Source organism: Ornithorhynchus anatinus, chromosome X1, assembly GCF_004115215.2.
Source record: "Ornithorhynchus anatinus isolate Pmale09 chromosome X1, mOrnAna1.pri.v4, whole genome shotgun sequence".
NCBI classification, from domain to species: domain Eukaryota; kingdom Metazoa; phylum Chordata; class Mammalia; order Monotremata; family Ornithorhynchidae; genus Ornithorhynchus; species Ornithorhynchus anatinus.
In genome coordinates this window covers 49,091,267-49,114,739 of record NC_041749.1, presented here as the reverse complement: position 1 = coordinate 49,114,739, position 23,473 = coordinate 49,091,267, and the positions used below count along the sequence as shown (strand labels likewise).

At 48.4% G+C, this 23,473-nt stretch overlaps 1 non-coding gene across 1 annotated transcript; it reads right to left on the bottom strand.

The window, feature by feature from the left end:
* Positions 1–7,926: 7,926 nt before the first annotated feature.
* On the bottom strand, positions 7,927–8,064 carry LOC114807261. Its single transcript, XR_003755312.1, has one exon. It is a non-coding gene; the product is annotated as a small nucleolar RNA SNORA7 (small nucleolar RNA).
* Positions 8,065–23,473: the final 15,409 nt, after the last annotated feature.

Below are 23,473 nucleotides of genomic sequence, written 5' to 3'. Positions count from 1 at the left end.
CTACCCTGGTGCTTAGGACAGTGTTTGGCACATAGTAAGTGCTTAACAAATACCATAATAATAATAATTATTATTCTATTCCCTGACTTGTTCCCTTTATTTGTTCCCAGCCCCATAGCACTTATGTACCTATCCATAATTTATTTATTTATATTAATGTCTGTCTTCCCCTCTAGACTGTAACCTCACTGTGGACAGGGAATGTTCTGTTATATTGTTGTGTTGTACTCTCTCAAGTGCTTAGGACAGTGCTCTGCACATAGTAAGCACATAATAAGTACAATTGATTGATGGACTAATGTGGGACAGGCACTGTGTCCAACGTGATTATCTCATATAATAATGTTGGTATTTGTTAAGGACTTACTATGTGCCGAGCACTGTTCTAAGCGCTGGGGTAGACATAGGGGAATCAGGTTGTCCCACGTGGGGCTCACAGTCTTAATCCCCATTTTACAGATGAGGGAACTGAGGCACAGAGAAGTTAAGTGACTTGCCCACAGTCACACAGCCAACAAGTGGCAGAGCTGGGATTCGAACTCATGAGCCCTGACTCCAAAGCCCATGCTCTTTCCACTGAGCCACGCTGCTTCTCATATCTACCCTAGCGCTTTAGTACAGTGCCTGGCACGTAATAAGTGTTTAACAAATACCATGAAAAAAAACTCCAGCATTCCCCAGACCGTTTGGGTGAAACCTGAGCTAGGGCCACTTTTGCTTGATTGTATGTCCTTTCTAATAGGTTTCCTGTGCCTGGAGGGAACAATGAGTGTATTTACTGAAAGTTGATGCTCTCTGAGCCGAGTGAAGTGGGATTCAAAAAAAGGAAGAAGTGGTGCTTCTTCCTCCTGCATCTCCGGCAGCTCCTCCTGCCTCCAGGACGTCTCCACCTGGATGACTGCCCACCACCTAAAACTCAACATGACCAAAACTGAGCTCCTCATCTTCCCTCCCAAGCCCAGTCCTCTCCCAGACTTCCCTATCACCGTGGATGGCACGACCATCCTTCCCATCTCTTAGGCCCGCAACCTCGGTGTCATCTTGAAGCAGCGTGGCTCAGTGGAAAGAGCACGGGCTTTGGAGTCAGGGCTCATGAGTTCGAATCCCAGCTCTGCCACTTGTTGGCTGTGTGACTGTGGGCAAGTCACTTAACTTCTCTGTGCCTCAGTTCCCTCATCTGTAAAATGGGGATTAAGACTGTGAGCCCCACGTGGGACAACCTGATTCCCCTATGTCTACCCCAGCGCTTAGAACAGTGCTCGGCACATAGTAAGCGCTTAACAAATACCAACATTATTATTATTATCTTTGACTCGTCTCTCTCGTTCACTCCACACAGCCGATCCGTTACCAAGACCTGCCGGTCTCACCTTTATAATATCGCCAAGATCCACCCTTTCCTCTCCACCCAAACGGCTACCTTACTGCTACAGGCTCTCATAATATCCCGGCTAGACTACTGTGTCAGCCTTCTCTCTGATCTCCCTTCCTCCTCTCTCGCCCCGCTCCAGTCTATTCTTCACTTCGCTGCCCGGCTCATCTTCCTGCAGAAACGATCTGGGCATGTCACTCCCCTTCTTAAACACCTCCAGTGGTTGCCTATCAACCTCCTCTCCAAACAAAAACTCTTCAGTCTAGGCTTCAAGGCTCTCCATCACCTTGCCCCTTCCTACCTCTCCTCCCTTCTCTCTTTCTACTGCCCACCTCGCATGCTCCGCTCCTCTGCCGCCCACCTCCTCACCGTCCCTCGATCTTGCCCATCCCGCCGTCGACCTCTGAGCCACGTCCTCCTGCGGTCCTGGAATGCTCTCCCTCCTCACCTCTGACAATCTAATTCTCTTCCCCTCTTCAAATCCCGACTTAAGGCTCACCTCCTCCAAGAGGCCTTCCCAGACTGAGCTCCCCCCTTTTCCCTCTGCTCCCTCTAGCCCTCCCTTCACCTCTCCGCAGCTAAACCCTCTTCTCCGCCCTTTCCCTCTGCTCCTCCCCCTCTCCCGTCCCATCCCCTCAGCACTGTACTCGTCCGCTCAGTTTAATGAGATGTACATCACCCTGATTCTATTTAGTTGCCATTGTTTTTATATGTTCTTCCCCTTGACTCTATTTATTGCCATTGTTCTTGTCTGCCTGTCTCCCCCGATTAGACTGTAAGCCCGTCAAAGGGCAGGGACTGTCTCTATCTGTTGCCGATTTTTACATTCCAAGTGCTTAGTACAGTGCTCTGCACATAGTAAGCGCTCAATAAATACTATTGAATGAATGAATGAATGGTGCTGGTGACGAAAGGCAGGTGATTGGTGCAGGTAAATGGGGGTCGGACCTCTGTGCTATCAGCAGGTTAGAAAATGGGTTTGCTGGCCCAAAGATTTTTGTTTCTTTGCATCATCAAGATTGGAAGAAAGATGCGTGGAAACCCAGAAATGGTGCTTGAAACTTAGAGGGTTAAAGAATTCAGAGTCTCAGCAACAGATGGCACTACAGGGCTAAAAATATCAGCTGCTCAGATTCTCCAAGCCCCCAACTCCAGCAGTTCCCCTATACTGTGGAGGCTTCCCTGGGCTCATTGACTTCCCATCTCAACATAGGAGACACCTCGATAGCCAGGATTAGAACCCACGATCTCCGACTCCCAAGCCCGTGCTCTTTCCACTAAGCCACGCTGCTTCTCAGGACCAGGAATCGTGGATATTACAGTGAAGAAGTTCTTCCAGATGTTGCTGTCACCACCCTATTCTCTCTAAGTACTCTAGACCTAAACATCATCATCATCATCATCATCATCATCATCATCAATGGTATATTTACTGAACACTTACTATGTGCAGAGCACTGTACTAAGTGGTTGGGAGAGAAAAATATAACAGAGGTGGCAAATACATTCCCTGCCCAATATGAGCTAATTAATGGCTTCACCTTCTTCAGATCGACTGTGAGCCCATTGTTGGATAGGGATTGTCTCTATCTGTTGCCAGATTGTACTTTCCAAGCGCTTAGTACAGTGTTCTGCACACAGTAAGCGCTCAGTAAATACGATTGAATGAATGAATCTCATGGTGGGCAACTGCCCTTGCTTGATGAAATGATATTAGATTGGCTTCATTCATAACCGAGCTGGCCCAGCTCACGAAGTTAAACTCATTTCTAGACTACATCCTACATCCTATGGTCAGTAAGGTATGTTTGGTTACTGGCTTTGATCATCTGTTTTTTTATTAGTAATTAGGGTGTTTATGAAGTGTTTTCTACATATGCCAAAGCACTGTGCTAAATGTTGGAGTAGATGCAGATTAGACCCAATCCCTGCCCTCCAGAAGGCTCGCCACGTAGGAGGTTCTAGTCGCCACCCTGCAGCACTGGGCTGGGGGCTACCCTACGCCTTTACTCGGGTTTTGAGACTGAACTCAGCCATTGAAAAAGACAAGCTGAATGTGCTTGTGCTGGCAATGGTATCTGACTCACTGGAGCTACATTTGAATACATCCCTAGGCAAGTTAGTTAATATATTGTTTAAAAAATGGGTGGAGGGGGGAGAAGGTGGGCACTTCCCCTGCCTAAGGGCTGGAACCACTCCCATCCTCCTGTCTGTCCAATGCCATGGAGGACAAGCAGCCTCCACAGCATTAAGAAACCTGATGGGGTTTGTTGGTGGTTTGAGCAAGGCACCTGGACTAAAGCAGCGAGGAGCCTGAGAAGTTGAGGAACGAGCTCTTACTCTTTTTTTTTTTTAACTGTTGTTGTTTCCGAACTGCTGAATTTAGCCTGTCATTTTTTTCAATGTATTCGTTGTCTTCACCACCACCCGCCGGCTCACACTCACCCTTCTGCCTGGAATTCATCTTTTCACAACCACCACTCTCCCCATCTTCAAAGCCCTACTAAAATCACATCTCCTCCAAGAAGCCTTCTCCAACTAACCTCTCAACTTTCCATCCTACTCAACCCTTCTTCTGCTTAGCCTATGACATTTGAGTCCTTAACCCCTAAGCATTTTGATACTCACCGCCCCCTTCACCCCACAGAAAAAGCACTTGTGTATGTATCCTTATACTCTGCGGCTTCCTCTATCTATAATTGATTTTCATGTCCGTCTCCCGCACTAGACTGAAAAATCTTTGTGGGAAGGGATCATGTCTACAAACTCTACTGTACTCTTCCAGACACTTAGTACAGTGTTCTCTACACGCAGTAAGCCCTCCATAAATACCATTCATTGATTGACTACAGAATTCATACTGGAGTAGCTTGATGTACTAGTACTTGGAGTACTTGTTCATGGCATTGTGAGAAGGACTATTAGCGTCATCTTTGAAAATAAAGGGCTGTTTTATATATCTATATCTACATTCATATAGATATATGTCATATATGATATATACGTATTCTCTCCTTGACCCCCTCCAACCCAGCGTTCACCCCCTTCACTCCACAGAAACCGTTCACTTAAAAGTCACAAATGATCTCTTTCATGCCAAATTCAAAGACCTCTACTCCATTCTAATCTTCCTTGATCTTTCAGCTGTCTTCAGCACTGTCGACCACCCCTTTCTCCTGGAAACATTTTCCAACCTTGGCTTCACGGACAATGTCCTCTCCTGGTTCTCCTCCTGTTTCCCTGGCCACTCATTCTCAGTCTCTTCCGTGGGCTCCTCCTCTGCCTCCTACCCCCTAACTGAGGGGGACCCTCAAGGTTCAGTTCTGGGTCCCCTTCTATTCTCCATCTACACCCACTGCCTTGGAGAACTTATCCACTCACATGGCTTCAACTACCACCTCTAGACTGTAAACTCATTATGGAAATTGTCCACTAATCCTATTGTATTATATTAAGAAGCAGTGTAACTTACTGGCTTAGTGGAAAGAGCAGGGGCTTGGGAGTCAGAGGATGTGGGTTCCAATCCTGGTTCTGCCACTTGTCTGCTATGTGACCATGGGCAAGCCACTTAACTTCTCTGTGCCTCAGTGTCCTCATCTGTAAAATGAGGATTAAGACTGTGAGCTCCATGTGGGACAACCTGATTACCTTGTATCTACCCCAGGGTTTAGAGCAGTGCTTGGAACATAGTAAGCCCTTAACAAATACCATCATTATTATTATTATCATTATTGTACTCTCCCAAGCGCTTAGTACAGTGCTCTGCACAGAGTAAGTGCTCAATACATACTATTGATCGATCGCTATGCAGATGATTCCCAAATCTACATATCCAGCCTTGATCTCTCTTGATCTGGCATCGGGACATCTCTACTTGGGTGTCCCGCCAACACCTCAAGTTAAACATGTCCAAAACACACCTCCTTATCTTGCAACCCAAACTTTGGCCTCCCCCTTGACTTTCCCATCTCTGAAGATAGCATCACCACCCTTCCGTCTCACGGACCTATAACCTTGGCATTCTCCTTGACTCATCTCTCTCATTCAACCCACATATTCAATCCATGACTAAATCCTGCTGGTTCAATCTTCACAACATCGCTAAAATCTGTTCTTTGCTCTTCATCCAAACTGCTACCACATTAATCCAAGCACTTACCCTATCCCACATTGATTGTTGTATCAGTCTCCTTGCTGACCTCCCTGCCCACTCCAGTCCACACCTCACTCTGCTGCCCAGATCATTTTTATACAAAACCACCCAGTCCATGTTTTCCCCCTCCTCGATAACTCCCAGCAGTTGCCCATCCACCTCCGCATCAAACAGAACCTCCTTACCCTTGGCTTTAAAGGACTCAATCACCTTGCCCCTTCCTCTTCCCTCCCTGATTTCCTACTACAACGCAGCCCGCACACTTGACCCCTCTAATACCAACCCACTCATTGTACCTCAGTCTCATCTATCTCATCCACCTCCTGTCTCTGGCCTGGAATGTCCTCCCTCTTAATATCTGAGAGACTATCACTCTCCCCACCTTCCAAGCCTTATTGAAGGCACATCTCCTCCAAGAGGCTTTCCCCAACTAAACCCTCATTTCCTCTTCTTCCACTCCCTTCGGTGCTATCCTTCCACTTGGATTTTCACCCTTTATTCACTCCTCCCTCAGCCCCACAGCACTTATGTACATAGCTATAATTCATTTATATTAATGTCTGTTTCCCCCTGTGGACCGTAAGCTCGTTGTGGACAGGGAGCATGTCTACCTACTCCATTATACTATACTCTCCCAGGTGCTTAGTACTGTGCTCTAAACATAGTAAGTGCTCAATAAATACTATTTATTGATTGATTGTATATACCCCTTAATATCAATCCATGACATTTATTAAGCATGTACCGTGTGCAGAACACTATATTAAGCGCTTGGGAAAGCACAGTTCAATTGAGCTGTTAGACATGATCCCTGCCACAAGGAGTTTACAGTCTAGTGTTTGTGTCTGTAAGCATATATTCACTTATAAATAATATATTTTTTCATGTATATACACAATTTGGGCAAAAGTGGATTGAGGTGGGTGGGAATGGAGCCCAGGGTAGGAGAATTATTCTTCTCCACACAGGTATGGGTCATAAACAAATATATGGATATTTCAAGTTTTAAAATCCTCCCAAAATATCCTCTTGGCCTGTGCAGATTCGCTCAGGAGGTGCTCGATATATAGCCACAGCAGATGCAAGAGAGCAAACTCCTAGGCTTACAAAGAGCTGAGTGATTGGAGGAAGTTTGGAAGAAGAGCTGCCTTGTCCTGTAGACATGCCTCTGGGACCAGTGTTATTGAAAAATCATTCCACCTCTCCCCACCCCACCCCTGCAATGACATTTAGAGCCAGAAATCAATAGTTCTGGTACTTCTTGGAAGGAAAAAGACACTGATCATAGTGTACTTGGCTAATGCCTGTACTGTTCTAATGTCTTAAGGCCAGATTCATCTGAGTAGCACTAAGAAAAAAGATACCAAACCCAACTCACCCACTGCCTCCACTGTCTTTGGTATAGCCAGATACTTCTGGAAGCTGTATTAACTCTTTCAGGGGACATTCAGTGGTAGTCTGTGACTTGGTCAGATATGGAATTGGACATTAAAGCACTGAAGGAAACAGACAGGCGATTCACAAGCGGCAGGTGCTAGACTGGTACTCTGTCCAAAGCACAGATTGACCAGCCGTGGCTGGGCAGCGCACCAGGAATTTCCTTGCTGCAGAATGGCTAGCTTCACCTTCTGCCGGGGGAGACTCCCCTGTTTAGAACAAAATCAATCAGGTATCAGATTTGCAATCTGCCTCAAACCTCACCAATCTGTTCAGAAGCCATAAGTGACCCCCTCTAAAATAGCAGTGCAGGACAACTGCAACAGGCAGGACAGCCTGGGATGCAGCGAGTTGAGGGTTTGCAGAGACTTCCAGAAGATCAGGATACCAGGAGACCCATCTGAAACCAGTAACAGGTGCTAAAAAAGAGTGCACCATCTTTTTTATGAGCCCTTTATTGTGTCAAGCACTGAGGTAGTTACAAGTTAGTCAGGTGGGACGCAGTCCCTGTCCCGCATGGGGCTCACAGTCTAAGTAAGAGGGAGAACAGTACTGAATCCCCATTTTACATTTGAGGAAACTGAGACACAGAGAAGTTAAGTGACTTGCCCATGGTCACACAAGCAGGCTAATGGCCGAGCCCGGATTAGAACCCAGGTCTTCTGAGGCCCATGCTCTTTCCACTAGGCCATGCTGTTTCCCGTGTATCTTCAAATATAAAGGGTAGCTCTCCCTATACAGACATAAGCTGGTCTTGTCTTATGCCATCCCATAGCGACACCACGGACATATCTCTCCCAGAACGCCCCGCTCTCCATCTGCAATCGTTCTGGCAGTGTATCCATAGAGTTTTCTTGGTAAAAATCTGGAAGCGGTTTACCACTGCCTCCTTCTGCGCAGTCAACTCGAGTCTCCACCCTCAACTCTTTCCCGTGCCACTGCTGCCCAGCATGGGTGAGTTTTGACTTGTAGCAGATGGCCTTTCACTCGCTGGCCACTGCCCAAGCTAGGAACGGAATGGGTAGGGCTCTGCTTGGCTCTCCCTCCTGTAGCCAAGACTGGTAGGGTACTGGAAACTCTCCAGGTGTGACCCTGAGAGGGGACAGACATACACACTCACACTAACTAGTACCCTAATAGGCTGAAAGAGTTGATGCAGCTTCTCAGATTTCCTGTCAACCCCAGAGTGGTTTCATTCATTATAATAACAATTAATAATACACTGCATAATAATCCATTGACTTTATATAGTATTGCTTCCAAAGAATGCAGAGCTCATTTTCATAGATCATAATAATAATAATAACAATGCTGGTATGTGTTAAGCGCTTACTATGTGCACAGCACTGTTCTAAGCACTGGGGTAGATACAGGGTAATCAGGTTGTCCCACGCGAGGCTCACAGTCTTAATCCCCATTTTACAGATGAGGTCACTGAGGCACCGAGAAGCTAAGTGACTTGCCCAAAGTCACACAGCTGGCAGGTGGTGGAGCCGGGATCAGAACTCCTGACCTCTGACTCCCAAGCCCGGGCTCTTTCCACTGAGTCGCGCTGCTTCATCTCACTTACCTTCAGAAAATCCCTGGGATTTTCCTAGTTTCTGACTGTCAGGGATTTGCCCCGAGAGGTTCTGGAATAAGGGTCTGAAGTGGAACGGTTGACTGAGGAAACAGGAATGGAGAGAGTCATTTCTGTTGTATTCAGAGTAATGATTACCAGGAATCAAGTAAGTGCTCTAATTGAAACTACAGGAGCAGTTTAAGAGACTTTCCTAGCAAAACAACACCCACTCCATCCTGCATTAGAATTAAATATATAATCTAGGAAGTGTGCATGGAGGTAGGTGTTTATCCTTAGAGGGAGTACTGGAAACCTGTTTCCAGAGACCAACTAAGGCTCATCCCCAAAAACGTTTTTGGGCTGGTGGTCTTTGACAACATGATTCTCTGTGCCCTCTCATCTCTGTGATCAAAGTCCGGACTGACATGAAATGTTTGATTTTCTCCCCCGAAACAACATTTTCACTCCCTGAACCTGGAGCCGACGGGCTCTAGGTTCCTTTCTAAAATCTTTTTAAGAGCAGCCAAACAGCAAAAAAAATCGTGATTGTGATCTGGACTCTCTCCAGTTTCATTGTTTATTGCTAAGGGATAAGGGATAAGGGGGAGGATGGAAGTAGAATCCCCTACTCCAAACATTCTCCTTGCATCCTGAAAATTCCAGAAAGCAGAACTGCAGCACTTTCTGGAGTGACTTGCTTGAGTTTCTGCCCACAGAGTTGCAGAGGGTGGGTGGGGGCGATGGGTCCAGTCACAGAGCTGACCATCCATCTCCAAACCGGCAGGAGCCCATTGAGGATTTTATTTCCTGGGGAAATTCCGTAAGGCATTCTGAACTGCAGGCTACCCTAATCAGGTTCATTCACACTTTTATGTACTTTACAAGCTACCCATGGCCTCTGTAGGCAGGTGGTCATGAATCAAAAGTTCAGAATGCATTACTCTGTAGGAAATACAAAGGAGGCTTGGCAGATGTGTTCTTTTAGGCAAGCGACCTCATAGTAGAGGTGCTTTCCCAATGATGTTTCATTATACTGCCTGTGGTCACAAATGGTCACCTGGAGACTGCAGTTCTGATTGCCCAGTCTGCCTCAAGAGACAAAATCCATAGAGACACCAGAAATCCCAGGGTTTGTATTGGCCTGGGAGTACGAATTGGAGTCTTTCCTGTTCCTCTCCTCTACTTCTTTTTTTTAACGGTATTTGTTAAACGCTTACTATGAGCCAGGCCCCGTCCCAAGCCCTGGGATAGATCCCACCTAATCAGGCTGGACACAGTCCATGTCCCACCTGGGGCTCACAGTCTTAATCCCCATTTTACAGATGAGGTTACTGAGGTCAGGGAAGTTAAGCAACTTACCCAAGGTCACACAGCAGACAGGTGGTGGAGCTGGGATTAGAACCCAGGTCCTTCTGACTTCCACGCCCGAGCTCTATCCACTAGGCCATGCTGCTTCTACCTCCTCACTTGCTTCCAATTCCCTCCCTGACCTGGTCAAATCTCAGGAAGTCGAGGATGCTGCCTGGACTTCTCTCACTGCCGATGGACAAGGTCGAGTGGATCGTTTGTCCGAGGGTGACGATCTAGCGTGGATCCTTCTTGTCTCCTGTTGGAAAAGTTGCACCATCAAAATGAACTCTCACTGGGCGTGTTTACCTAATGAGAATAGCACAGCAGTGGAGAAAAAAAAAGAAAAAGGTTAATGGATCCCACCTGTTGCTTTACAACACAGAAGTTCATAGCATTTCCTTCAAGCTAATAAAAGGAGGCTTAGTGACTAGCATGTTTTTGGTAACAATGTGGTACAATTTGCCTGCTGAATGCTAACGTGAGCCCCTGCTGATTGCTTTTTCTTGACTGTCTCTCGAGTTGCCTGGATTGCCGATGACCCTGTGTCCCTTCCATGTCACCGGCAATCTTCCTAGGGTTTGGGGCTGTCCTGGGGTCACCTAGATCACTGCTGGCGAAAGTCCAAGCACAAAGCCGACCTCACACACTTCAAATTTATCCTTTCCTGCCTTAACTCTGCCCTCTCCTCCGCCAGGCAAAGCTTCTTCTCCTCCCTCATCGACATCCATGCCCGTCACCCCCGCTGATTGTTCCAGACCTTTAACTCTCTCCTTAGGCCCCCTGTTCCTCCCCCTCCCCCATATCTCACCCCCAATGATCTGGCCACCTATTTCCTCACGAAAATCAACACGATCAGGTCTGAGCTCCCCAAAGTCACCCCTCCGCCTCTCCCCTCCCCCGCACCAACCCCCTCCCCTACTTTCCCATCCTTCCCTGCAGTATCCTCAGAGGAGATCTCCTCCCTCCTCGCAAGTGCCACCCCCTCCACCTGCGCCTCGGACCCCATTCCCTCTCACCTTATTAAAACCATCGCCCCGCCCTCCTACCTTCCTTAACTTCTATTTTTAACCACTCAATCTCCAAGGGCTCCTTCCCCTCTGCCTTCAAACATGCCCATGTCTCCCCCATCCTAAAAAAACCCGCTCTCGACCCCACTTCCCCCTCCAGTTATCGCCCTATCTGCCTACTACCCTTCCTTTCCAAAATCCTAGAACGAGTTGTCTACAATCGATGCTTAGAATTCCTTAACTCCCATTCTCTCCTAGACCCCCTCCAATCTGGCTTCCGTCCCCTCCACTCTACCGAGACTGCTCTCTCTAAGGTCACCCATGACCTCCTTCTTGCCAAATCCAATGGCTCCTACTCCATTCTAATCCTCCTTGACCTCTCTGCTGCCTTTGACACTGTCGACCATCCCCTCCTCCTCCATACCTTATCTCACCTTGGCTTCACGGACTCTGTCCTCTCCTGGTTCTCCTCTTACCTCTCTGGCCAGTCATTCTCCTTCACTGGAGCCTCCTCCCCCTCCCATCCTTTAACTGTTGGAGTTCCTCAAGGGTCAGTTCTTGGCCCTCTTCTGTTCTCCATTTACACTCACTCCCTCGGTGAACTCATTCGCTCTCACGGCTTTGACTACCATCTCTATGCAGATGACACGCAGATCTACATCTGTGCCCCTGTCCTCTCCCCCTCCCTTCAGGCTCGCATCTCCTCCTGCCTCCAGGATGTCTCCACCTGGATGTCGGCCCGCCACCTAAAACTCAACATGAGCAAGACTGAGCTCCTCATCTTCCCTCCCAAACCCGGTCCTCTCCCAGACTTCTCTATCACCGTGGATGGCACGACCATCCTTCCCGTCTCTCAGGCCCGCAATCTCGGTGTCATCCTTGACTCGTCTCTCTCGTTCACCCCACACATCCTATCCGTTACCAAGACCTGCCGGTTTCACCTCTACAATATCGCCAAGATCCGCCCTTTCCTCTCCACCCAAACGGCTACCTTACTGTTACGGGCTCTCGTTATATCCCGGCTAGACTACTGTGTCAGCCTTCTCTCTGACCTCCCTTCCTCCCCTCTCGCCCCGCTCCAGTCTATTCTTCACTCCGCTGCCCGGCTCATCTTCCTGCAGAAACGATCTGGGCATGTCACTCCCCTTCTTAAACAACTCCAGTGGTTGCCTATCGACCTCCGCTCCAAACAAAAACTCCTCACTCTAGGCTTCAAGGCTCTCCATCACCTTGCCCCTTCCTACCTCTCCTCCCTTCTCTCTTTCTACCGCCCACCCCGCACGCTCCGCTCCTCTGCCGCCCACCTCCTCGCCGTCCCTCGGTCTCGCCTATCCCGCCGTCGACCCCTGGGTCACGTCCTCCCGCGGTCCTGGAACGCCCTCCCTCCTCACCTCCGCCAAATTGATTCTCTTTCCCTCTTCAAAACCCTACTTAAAAATCACCTCCTCCAAGAGGCGTTCCCCGACTGAGCTCCTCTTCCCCCTCTACTCCCTCTGCCATCCCCCCTTTACCTCTCCGCAGCTAAAGCCTCATTTTCCCCTTTTCCCTCTGCTCCTCCACCTCTCCCTTCCCATCCCCACAGCACTGTACTCGTCCGCTCACTGTATATATTTTCGTTACCCTATTTATTTTGTTAATGAATTGTACATCGCCTTGATTCTATTTAGTTGCCATTGTTTTTACGAGATGTTCTTCCCCTTGACTCTATTTATTGCCATTGTTCTTGTCTGTCCGTCTCCCCTGATTAGACTGTAAGCCCGTCAAACGGCAGGGACTGTCTCTATCTGTTGCCGACTTGTTCATCCCAAGCGCTTAGTACAGTGCTCTGCACATAGTAAGCGCTCAATAAATACTATCGAATGAATGAATAGATCAGCAACGGGGTAAGGACAGGCGGTTGAGGGGTTTGAAAAACCTTGAAAGGCTTCTGTCAGTTGGGGAAAGTTTTGATATCACCTTTATAATATCACCAAGATCCCCCCTTTCCTCTCCACCCAAACGGCTATCTTACTGTTACAGGTTCTCATAATATCCCAGCTGGATTATTGTGTCAGCCTTCTCTCTGATCTCCCTTCCTCCTCTCTCTCCCCGCTCCAGTCTATTCTTCATTCCGCTGCCCGGCTCCTCTTCCTGCAGAAACGCTCTGGGCACGTCACTCCCCTTCTTAAAAACCTCCAGTGGTTGCCTATAAACCTCCGCACGAAACAAAAATTTCTCACTCTAGGCTTCAAGGCTCTCTATCACCTTGCCCCCTCCTACCTCTCCTCCCTTCTCTCTTTCCACTGCCCACCCCACAAGCTCCGCTCCTCTGCCACCCACCTCCTCACCGTCCCCCGTTCTCGCCTCTCCCGCCGTCGACCCCTGGGCCACGTCCTCCCGCTGTCCTGGAATGCCCTCCCTCCTCACCTCCGCCAAACTAATTCTCTTCCCCTCTTCAAAACCCTACTTAGAGCTCACCTCTTCCAAGAGGCCTTCCCAGACTGAGCTTCCCCTTTTCCCTCTGCTCCCTCTGCTGCCCCTCTACCCCCCCTTCACCTCTCCTCAGCTAAGCCCTCTTTTCCCCCCCTTTCCCTCTGCTCCTCCCTCCTCCTTTCCCCTCCCCTCAGCACTGTACTCGTTTGCTCACTTGTATACATTTTCATTACCCTATTTATTTTATTAATGAGATGCACATCACCTTGATTCTATTTCACCTTGATTCTATTTATTGCTATTGTTTCAATGAGATGTTCATCCCCTTGATTCTATTTATTGCTATTGTTTTTGTCTGTCTGTCTCCCCCGATTAGACTGTAAGCCCGTCAATGGGCAGGGACTGTCTTTGTTGCCGATTTGTACCTTCCAAGCAATTAGTACAGTGCTCTGCACATAGTAAGCGCTCAATAAATACTATTGAATGAATGAATATCAGGATCCTGATGTCTTGGACGCAAGGTTAGTGTCATGTGCCCTGCTTCACAGCTCATGCATTGCTAGCATAAAATCAAGCACGGTCCCAAATGATGCTAGAAGGCCAGCCACCCAGTGAGACTGACCAGTCTGATGAGCAGCAATCCAGAGAAGGGATGCTTTTCTTGCACAGAGGCAATATGAAGATAGGAGTACCAAGAGGAAAGTTCAAAATCAGACAGGAACTGTATGGGGTATTTCTTCCCCATTCCTTCACACCTTGTCAAAGCTCTCACTCCCTCCTTTCTTCCCTCCTTAGCCGCCATTTTCAACCATTCGCTCTCCAATGCCTCCTTCCCCACTGCTTTCAAACACGCCCATGTCTCCCCTATCCTATTATTATTACAATTGGATACCCAGGTTCTCCCTTCTTCCCAGCACGAGCCGAGATCCCACATTTCCCAATCCCACAAGAGTCGCCATTCTCTGCTTCCAAGGAAACCAGTCCATTTTGATATTAATTGGCTCCAAGTTACAGAACCTCACTTACCTACTGGTTCCCAGTTAAAAACGTATATCGGACCTCAGGTTCACATATGCCTCTTGCAATTTTCCCGCTTCCTGCTGTCTCCCCCCCTCTAGACTGTGAGCTTGTTGTGGGCAGGGAATTTCACTGTTTATTGCTGTATTGTACTTTCCCAAGCTCTCAGTACAGTGCTCTGGACACAGTAAGTGCTCAATAAATATAATTGAATGAATGAATGAATGAATTAACCATGCAGGCCACGCCCTCTACTCCCTAGCCCGGCACTCTTCCCTCCTTCCATGCGAACCATCTCGCTGTCCCTTACTAACTTCTCTCCCACCTCTTGCTTCTTGTTCACACCCTTCCTCTTGCCAAAACTCCCACCTCCAAAACCACCAGACCATAAGTCTTTCCAGCTTCAAAGCGCTCCCGAAAGCCCTCCTCCTCCAGAAAGCACTTATGTACCTATCTATAAATGTTATATTATGAATTATTTCTTCATATTAACGTCTGTCTCCCCCTCTAGATGGCAAGCTCATTATGGGCAGGGATCCTGTCTGCTAATTCTTTTGCGTTATACTCTCTCAAGCACTTAGTACAGTGCCCTGCACATAGTAAGCGCTCAGTGAATACCGTTGATGGATTGATTGAAGCATCCCCCTATTAATTTTGTCCTCCTTTGTCCATGTCATCCCAGTGGCTACCGCAGGACTTTTATGTTTACAGCATCCTCTCCAAAAGTCCCTGAGACAGTGATTCAGGAACTTCTATGCACAGATGACTGCATTTAGTACAGTACTCTGCACTCAGAGGGTGCTCAATAAATACTGCTAATTGATTGATTGATTGATGTCATGAGAATTTGCTTAGCTTGCTGGGCCAAAGCCAGGTCCTAATGTAATCTGTGTGCTAGAAAGATTAGGACCCTGGGAAGAAAGAATGCTACTTCAGAAATTGTCTGAATGTGGATCCTTAGCATTCCTTGGGGCCTGAGGGGGAAGCCAAAACCATATGTTCTCTCCCAGTGGCTTAGGAATGTTTCCATGCCCTCATGGACATTGCCACTTTTGGGTCATTCAGGGAATTCAGAACTCGTTCCTTATTTTTGGCTCCATTGGCCAGGACAGTGGTGCAGCAGAAAATATTAATTGATGCTGAGAGGTGATGGAGCTGTCTCCCTCCTCTCTCTCTCTCTCTCTCTCTCTCTCTCTCTCTCTTCTTTTCCCTTCTCACTCAGTGCAGAAGTGATGGGAATAAAAAGATGCCTCAAAAGGTTGCTGGGTGGGATTTATTTTAAATGTACATCTTCCCTCTGCTTTTACAGTTAACTACTTTAGCTGCATCACACCAAGTGGAGATCAGGCCACTTTTTCATCAAATCAGATTCCACTCATGAGGGTGAGTGGGGGCGGAGGGGAGAGGAAGGGGGACGGATTTCTAAAAATACCTTGTAGCCATCACTTTGGATAGCATCAGTGCCTGACTGACATTTCCTCTGGCACCCAATCTCCCTGGGCATGTGGGAGCCCAGGGATGGGCTGGAAAATATTGTTCAATTCACTGCCTCTGATTCCTGTCCTTTGCTCTATGTCTCCAACCAGCCCTCCCTCCTTGGCTCCAAGAGCTAAGACCCCTTGATTTTTTTTAATGGTATTTATGAAGCGCTTACTATGTGTTAAGCACTATACTAAGCGCTGGGGTAAATACAGGCTAATCAGGTTGGACACAATCCATGGCCCACATGGGGCTCACCATCTTAATCCCCTTTTCACAGGTGAGGTAACCGAGGCACAGAGAAGTGAAGTGACATTCCCAAGGTCACACAGCAGATAAGTGGCAGTGCCAGGATTACAACCCAGATCCTTCTGACTCCCAGAAGCAGCAGGGCTTAGTGGATAGAACACGAACCTGGGAGTCAGAGGACCTGGGTTCTAATTCGCACTCTGCCACATGCCCTCTGTGTGACCTTGGGAAAGTCACTTCACTCCTCTGGACCTCAATTACCTCATATGTTAATGGGGATTGAGAGGGCGAAACCCATGTGGGATAGGGACCGTGTCCAACCTGATGAACTCGTATCTACCCCAGTCCTTAAAGCAGTGCTTGGCACATAGTAAGCTACTTAACAAGTACCATAATTATTATTACTATTATTTTTAGGCCATGCTGTGTTTCACCAGATCAAGCTCTGATGGAAAGGACTATGTGTCTTATTGACATCAGAAGCAGCATGGCTCAGTGGAAAGAGTCTGGGCTTGGGAGTCAGAGGTCATGGGTTCCAATCCCCATTCTGCCACTTGTCAGCTGTGTGACTTTGGGCAAGTCACTTCACTTCTCTGTGCCTCAGTTCCCTCATCTGTAAAATGGGGTTTAAGACTATGAGTCCCTTGTGGGACAACCTGATCACCATGTATCCCCCCCAGCGCTTAGAACAGTGCTTTGCACATAGTAAGCGCTTAACAAATACCATTATTATTATTATCATTATTCTTGGCAGAGCATGTTGCCAGCTGTGGGTGGGAGGGCGCGGAACAAAGAGTAGTATTTATTGAGCCTCTACTGTGTGCTTGGGAGAGCCCAAAAGAACTCAAAGACGTGGTCCCTGGCCTTGGAGAGCTCAGTGTCATGTGACTCCTTTTGATCCAGAAACGGGGTGGAAGTACGCTCAGCCAACTATCCCAATGAAGGGAGCGGACTTGCTTTGATTCCTTCTCGCCACTTGGCTTTTGGTCTCCAGTGGGGAGCGACGCAAGATTAAACAACATTCCAGTGAGGGTTGTTGCTTTCTCTAGGACCTACTCCAGAGTGGACGCTGAAGGAGAGGACCACCAGGGACAGGCCTACTGCTCTTGAAAATGGAAGAGAGAGGATATCTAGGAAACAGAGGCAGAGTGGTTGGGGGTCAGGGGGAACCCACCTGTAGAGGCAAAGATCTGGGGGTCCCGGCCCAAGCCGAGCCTCGGGAAAGTTAATCCAAACTCAGCCCAGGACCACGATGGTAGCCCCAGCAAGAACATAGGGACTTGATGACGATGATGGTATTTGTTAAGCATTTACTATGTTCTAAGCGCTGGGGTAGATACAAGGTAATCAGGTTGTCCCACATCGGGCTCACGGTCTTAATCCCCATTTTACAGATGTGATAACTGAGGCATAGAGAAGTTAAGTGCCTCGTCCAAAGTCACACAGCTGACAAGTGGCAGAGCCGGGATTAGAACCCACGACCTCTGACTCTTGAGCCCGTGCGCTTTCCACTGAGCATGCTGCTTCTCGTGAATGATTCTCCGATGCATGTAGGGCAGCACCAAGACCACCAAATTTGCTGGAATTTGCTTCCCTTTCTGGTCAGAAGAGATGAGAAACAGGCACGAGGGCTGGCCAGCCCTTGACCCTCCAGATTCCTGGTTACTCGGCCCTCCAACCTGGGTCTGTTCCTCGCAGAGCTCTATTGCAAGAAAAGATCATTATTTGGGCTGGAGGGACACTTAACAAGTCTTGCCAAACGGTTGAAGACCACACATATAAAACAGTACATACTTGGCTTGGAATAGGAAAGGCGCTGGGTTGCTGAAAGACCGGCACCTCTCCCTTTGCTGGTCCTTGCTTCTCCTGGATGTCAGACTCAAGAGCCAGGTAGAAGAGGGGGGATTTGAGAGGTGAAAATGGCCGATTGCTGCCTGGCTCAGCTCTAAACTGCCCCCCAAACCTGTTAACACCTATGTCGTGCCGGATGCGATCAGAAGCTCCTACGTGCAGTGTCCTCCAGAGAAGCAGCATGAGAAGCATGAGATCATGAGAAGCAGAATGGCCTAGTAGAAAGAGCATGGTCCTGGGAGTCAGGGGTCCTGGGTTCTAATCCTGGCTCTGCCAAATACGTGCTGGAGGGGCTGGAGTGGATCGATTGACAGGTCAGATTCACACATATTTTATGAGTGCCTTTTCACCCCCTCTCTCACCAGAACTCGTCATCCGTTCAGTCCTATTTATTGAGCACTTGTGTGCGGAACACTGTACTAAGTGCTTGGGAGAATACAATGCAACAATAAACAGTCACATTCCCTGCCCACAGCAAACTTACAGTCTAGATATGGGGTAGACAGACATGAATAAAAATAAATAACAAATTGTATTAACACGGTTCAGCTGGAGCACTGAGGAGAGCCACAGATTGCTGCTGTCATCAGCACACTCCATCTCCCAGTGAAGTCCAACATGGGCTGAACTTAGGGGACCTGACCTAGCCCATCCAAATGTAATCTGTCCTGAACCAACAGCTCTCATTATTTAGCCTGAGACTTCTTATTCTGGGAAGATCGGGATGGAACTGACTGGATGTTCGTCGGGGGAAGGAAGGCAAGCATATACGGCTGTCCCTGAACACTGCTGGGGCTGGAAGTGGCATTCATTAAGCGCTTACTCTGTGCCAGGCACTGCTTTAAGCGCTGGGGTGGATACAAGTAAATCAGGTTGGACCCGGTCCCCATCCCATGTGGGGCTCACAGTCTCAACCCCCATTTTACAAGTGAGGTAACTGAAGCATACCTGCATGAGCTTTCATTCATGAGTCACTCTGGGGCAGAGCCCCAGCCACCACTTCTGCCTGGGGCCTAACATGGGTGAAGACTGGCCTTCCCTGGTCTGTACTTCACTCTTTCTTCTACAGATCAGACCCAGAACCCGCCAGTATTTTATCCTTCAATACTTTCACTGTTCGGTTAGGCAAAAGCAACAGTAAAATGAGCGTGGAGAACAAAAAGGGGAAGCAGGATTGAGCTTAAACAGCTCAGTACAGCCCCAGATTTAAGCTTCCCCAAGTACTCTGGACTAGATGCCATTTGGCTCTGTTCCTAACACCATATTCCTCCATTTTTCCCCTTTAAGAATGAACCCCTTGTTATTTCCTCCCTGCAGGTTGCTCAGCCCCAGATCCTTAAACCAAACTCTTTAGGGAAACTCTGACCTCTGGTCAGTCCTCAAGGACTCTACCTTGAGCTACCCCCACCTCAGTGAGCAGTGTTCTAACCAGCTGCTTGCCAGGCATATGCATTTCGCACAATCTACTCCCTGCCTCCTGACCAAGTCTGGTTGTGTGGGGAGTCTGGCTTCCCTTTAAAGGTCTCTTCCTCTGAGCAGTCTGGCCTCCCCAGGGGATGAGAAGGGAGGGGCAGACCTCCTCTCCCCATAACCAGACACTGTCAGAGCAGGGCAGAACATATATATATCAACTGCCAGAACAGATTGCCTTGGGGAGGACGGTGCTTCCAAGTGACTTTTGCCATGCTCGTAAATACAGCCGTGGGGAGGAATATGAATTCTATTAGGCAGAAGCAAGATTGGATAGTGGTTGTACCCAATAGGACCTGATAATAATAACAATAATAATAATAATAATGGTATTTGTTAAGCGCTTACTACGTGCCAGGCACTGTACTAAGCGCTGGAATGGATACAGGCAAATAGGGTTGGACGTAGTCCCTGTCCCACATGGGGATCACAGTCTTAACCCCCATTTTACCTATGAGCACAGAGAAGTGAAGTGACTTGCCCTAGGACACACAGCAGATAAGAGGCAGAGCCGGGATTAGATCCCGGGTCCTTCTGACTCCCGGGTTCGTGCTCTACCCAACTAGGCCTAGTCCAACCTTTTTCATCTTACAGCCTTCCCTGACCCTCTCCCTCCCTAATACAAACTTGGGATGACAAGAAGGAGAGGAAGTTCCTTACACACTAGTAGTCATGGCAACATAAGCAGTAACAGCTATGCAGGCCTGTGCTCCAGAGATTTTTTTGGTATGGTATTTATTAAAAATGTACTTTGTGTCAAGCACTGTTCTAGGTGCTGGGGTAGATACAAGCTAATCAGGCCAGATACAGTCCCTGCCCCACATGGGGCTCAGAGTCCTAAGTAGGAGGGAGAACAGGTATGAAATCCCCATTTTACAGATGTGGAAACCGAGGCCCAGAAAAGTGATGTGACTTGCTCAAGGTCACACAGCAGGCAAGCAGTGGAGCTGGGATTAGAACCCAGCTTCTCTGGCTTCCAGGCCCATGTTTTATCCGCTAGCCCATGCCGCAGGTGCAAGTATGGTTGTCTGGGTTTGCGTCCTGGACACTTATGGGAGCACAACTGAACGCGTGAAGCCCAATCAAAATGGTGGGACACCAGAATTTGCGTGACACACCAGGAAGCTCACTATACTGTGCCCGCAGAAAGCACAGCTGTACTTTCAGCCCTGTCTCTGACTAATCAGGCACTTCACGGTCAATTGTATTTACTGAGCACTTCCTCTATGAAGACCACTGTACTAAGCAGGTGGGAGAGTTCAACAGAGTTAGTAGAGATGATCCCTGCCCTCAGGGAGCTGACAGTATTTACACCCTCCTTAGCAGTCATGTATATATTTTACTGCTCAGTGTACTTACTCTGAGCACTCCAATTGCTGATATTTTGAGGATGGTTCCCCCCATTAGGGTATAAGCTCCTTGAGGGCAGGGCATGTATCACTTTGTTATTTTGTACTTCCCAAGAGCCTAGTAGGGTGCACCCTAGGAGTCAGAGGACATGGGTTTTAATCCCGGCTCCTCCACTTGTCTGCTGCGTGACCTCGGGCAAGCCCCTTAACTTCTCCGTGTCTCAGTTTACCTCATCTGGAAAATGGGGATTGAGCCCCTCATGGGACAACCTGATTACCTTGTATCTACCCCAGCACTTAGAACGGTGCTTGGCACATAGCAAGTGCTTAACAAATACCATCGTCGTTATTGTCATCGTTACCGGGGGACAGAACACACTGCTTCGGAAGGGCCGGCTTTATTGCGTGAGGTCAGGGGAAGTTTAACTGGGTGAAGTGTGTAGGGAGGAAATCTCTGGATGGGATCTTCTCCTGGAAAGATTGGCTTAAATTAAAAACTCTACCTACATCAGCATATACACAGAACTACATGTTTCTCTTGCTTGTTTTTTTTGTTTTTCTAGGTATTACTGTTTTTATCCACAAGTGACCACACTTATCTATGACTCCTGTGAGTGCTAAACTCAACAGTGATTTCTGAAATAAGTGAAGGTAAAGCAGTGTCTGATCCCAAGGATGCCTCACAGAGATGCTTGGTTCCATGATTCTGTGTGAAACCAAACTGTGGTCTCCCAGAAATATTCTTTTTCATGACCTTTCCTGGTTAACCTCTCATCTCCTCATGCTGTTCTCCCCACAACTCCAACTGCCATATGGTACTGGTTAAGTGTTTACTGTGTGCCAAGCACCGTTCTAAGCGCTGGGGTACATACAAGGTAATCAGGTCGTCCCCCGGGGGGCTTACATTCCTAATCCCCATTTTACAGATGAGGTAACGGGCACAGAGAGGTTAAGGGACGTGCCCTAGGTCACACAGCAGACAAGTGGCAGAGCTGGGATCAGAAACCACGCCCTCTGACTCCCAAGCCTGCGCTATTATTTCAGCACGCCCGTGTCGCTTAAGCATTTCAGAACTTACCCTCTCCCTCACTTCCAGTAGCGTTCGTGATTACATTTTTAAACTCTGCTACTTCCTCCTCTCTGTAATTTGTTCTAGTGTCTGTATTACTAAAATTTAAGCTCCTTCAGGGCCAGGGATCACATCTTCCAACTCTACTATACTCTCCCAACTGCTTAGTCCGGGGCTCTGCATACAGTAAGCACTTAATAAGTACAATTGATTGGTTAACAATTCATTCAATAGTATTTATTGAGCGCTTACTATGTGCAGAGCACTGTACTAAGCGCTTGGGATGAACAAGTCGGCAACAGATAGAGACAGTCCCTGCCGTTTGATGGGCTTACATTCTAATCGGGGGAGACGGACAGACAAGAACAATGGCAATAAACAGCATCAAGGGGAAGAACATCTCGTAAAAACAATGGCAACTAAATAGAATCAAGGCGATGTACAATTCATTAACAAAATAAATAGGGTAACGAAAATATATACAGTTGAGCGGACGAGTACAGTGCTGTGGGGATGGGAAGGGAGAGGTGGAGGAGCAGAGGGAAAAGGGGAAAATGAGGCTTTAGCTGCGGAGAGGTAAAGGGGGGATGGCAGAGGGAGTAGAGGGGGAAGAGGAGCTCAGTCGGGGAACGCCTCTTGGAGGAGGTGATTTTTAAGTAGGGTTTTGAAGAGGGAAAGAGAATCAATTTGGCGGAGGTGAGGAGGGAGGGCGTTCCAGGACCGCGGGAGGACGTGACCCAGGGGTCGACGGCGGGATAGGCGAGACCGAGGGACGGCGAGGAGGTGGGCGGCAGAGGAGCGGAGCGTGCGGGGTGGGCGGTAGAAAGAGAGAAGGGAGGAGAGGTAGGAAGGGGCAAGGTGATGGAGAGCCTTGAAGCCTAGAGTGAGGAGTTTTTGTTTGGAGCGGAGGTCGATAGGCAACCACTGGAGTTGTTTAAGAAGGGGAGTGACATGCCCAGATCGTTTCTGCAGGAAGATGAGCCGGGCAGCGGAGTGAAGAATAGACTGGAGCGGGGCGAGAGAGGAGGAAGGGAGGTCAGAGAGAAGGCTGACACAGTAGTCTAGCCGGGATATAACGAGAGCCCGTAACAGTAAGGTAGCCGTTTGGGTGGAGAGGAAAGGGCGGATCTTGGCGATATTGTAGAGGTGAAACTGGCAGGTCTTGGTAACGGATAGGATGTGTGGGGTGAACGAGAGGGACGAGTCAAGGATGACACCGAGATTGCGGGCCTGAGAGACGGGAAGGATGGTCGTGCCATCCACGGTGATAGAGAAGTCTGGGAGAGGACCGGGTTTGGGAGGGAAGATGAGGAGCCCAGTCTTGCTCATGTTGAGTTTTAGGTGGAGGGCCGACATCCAGGTGGAGACGTCCTGGAGGCAGGAGGAGATGCGAGCCTGAAGGGAGGGGGAGAGGACAGGGGCGGAGATGTAGATCTTAATAATGTTGGTATTTGTTAAGCGCTTACTATGTGCAGAGCACTGTTCTAAGCGCTGGGGTACATACAGGGTAATCAGGTTGTCTCACATGAGGCTCACAGTTAATCCCCATTTTACAGATGAGGTAACTTAGGCACAGAGAAGTTAAGTGACTTGCTCAAAGTCACACAGCTGACAAGTGGCAGAGCCAGGATTCGAACCCATGCCCTCTGACTCCCAAGCCCGTCTCTTTCCACTGAGCCACGCTGCTTCTCTTCATC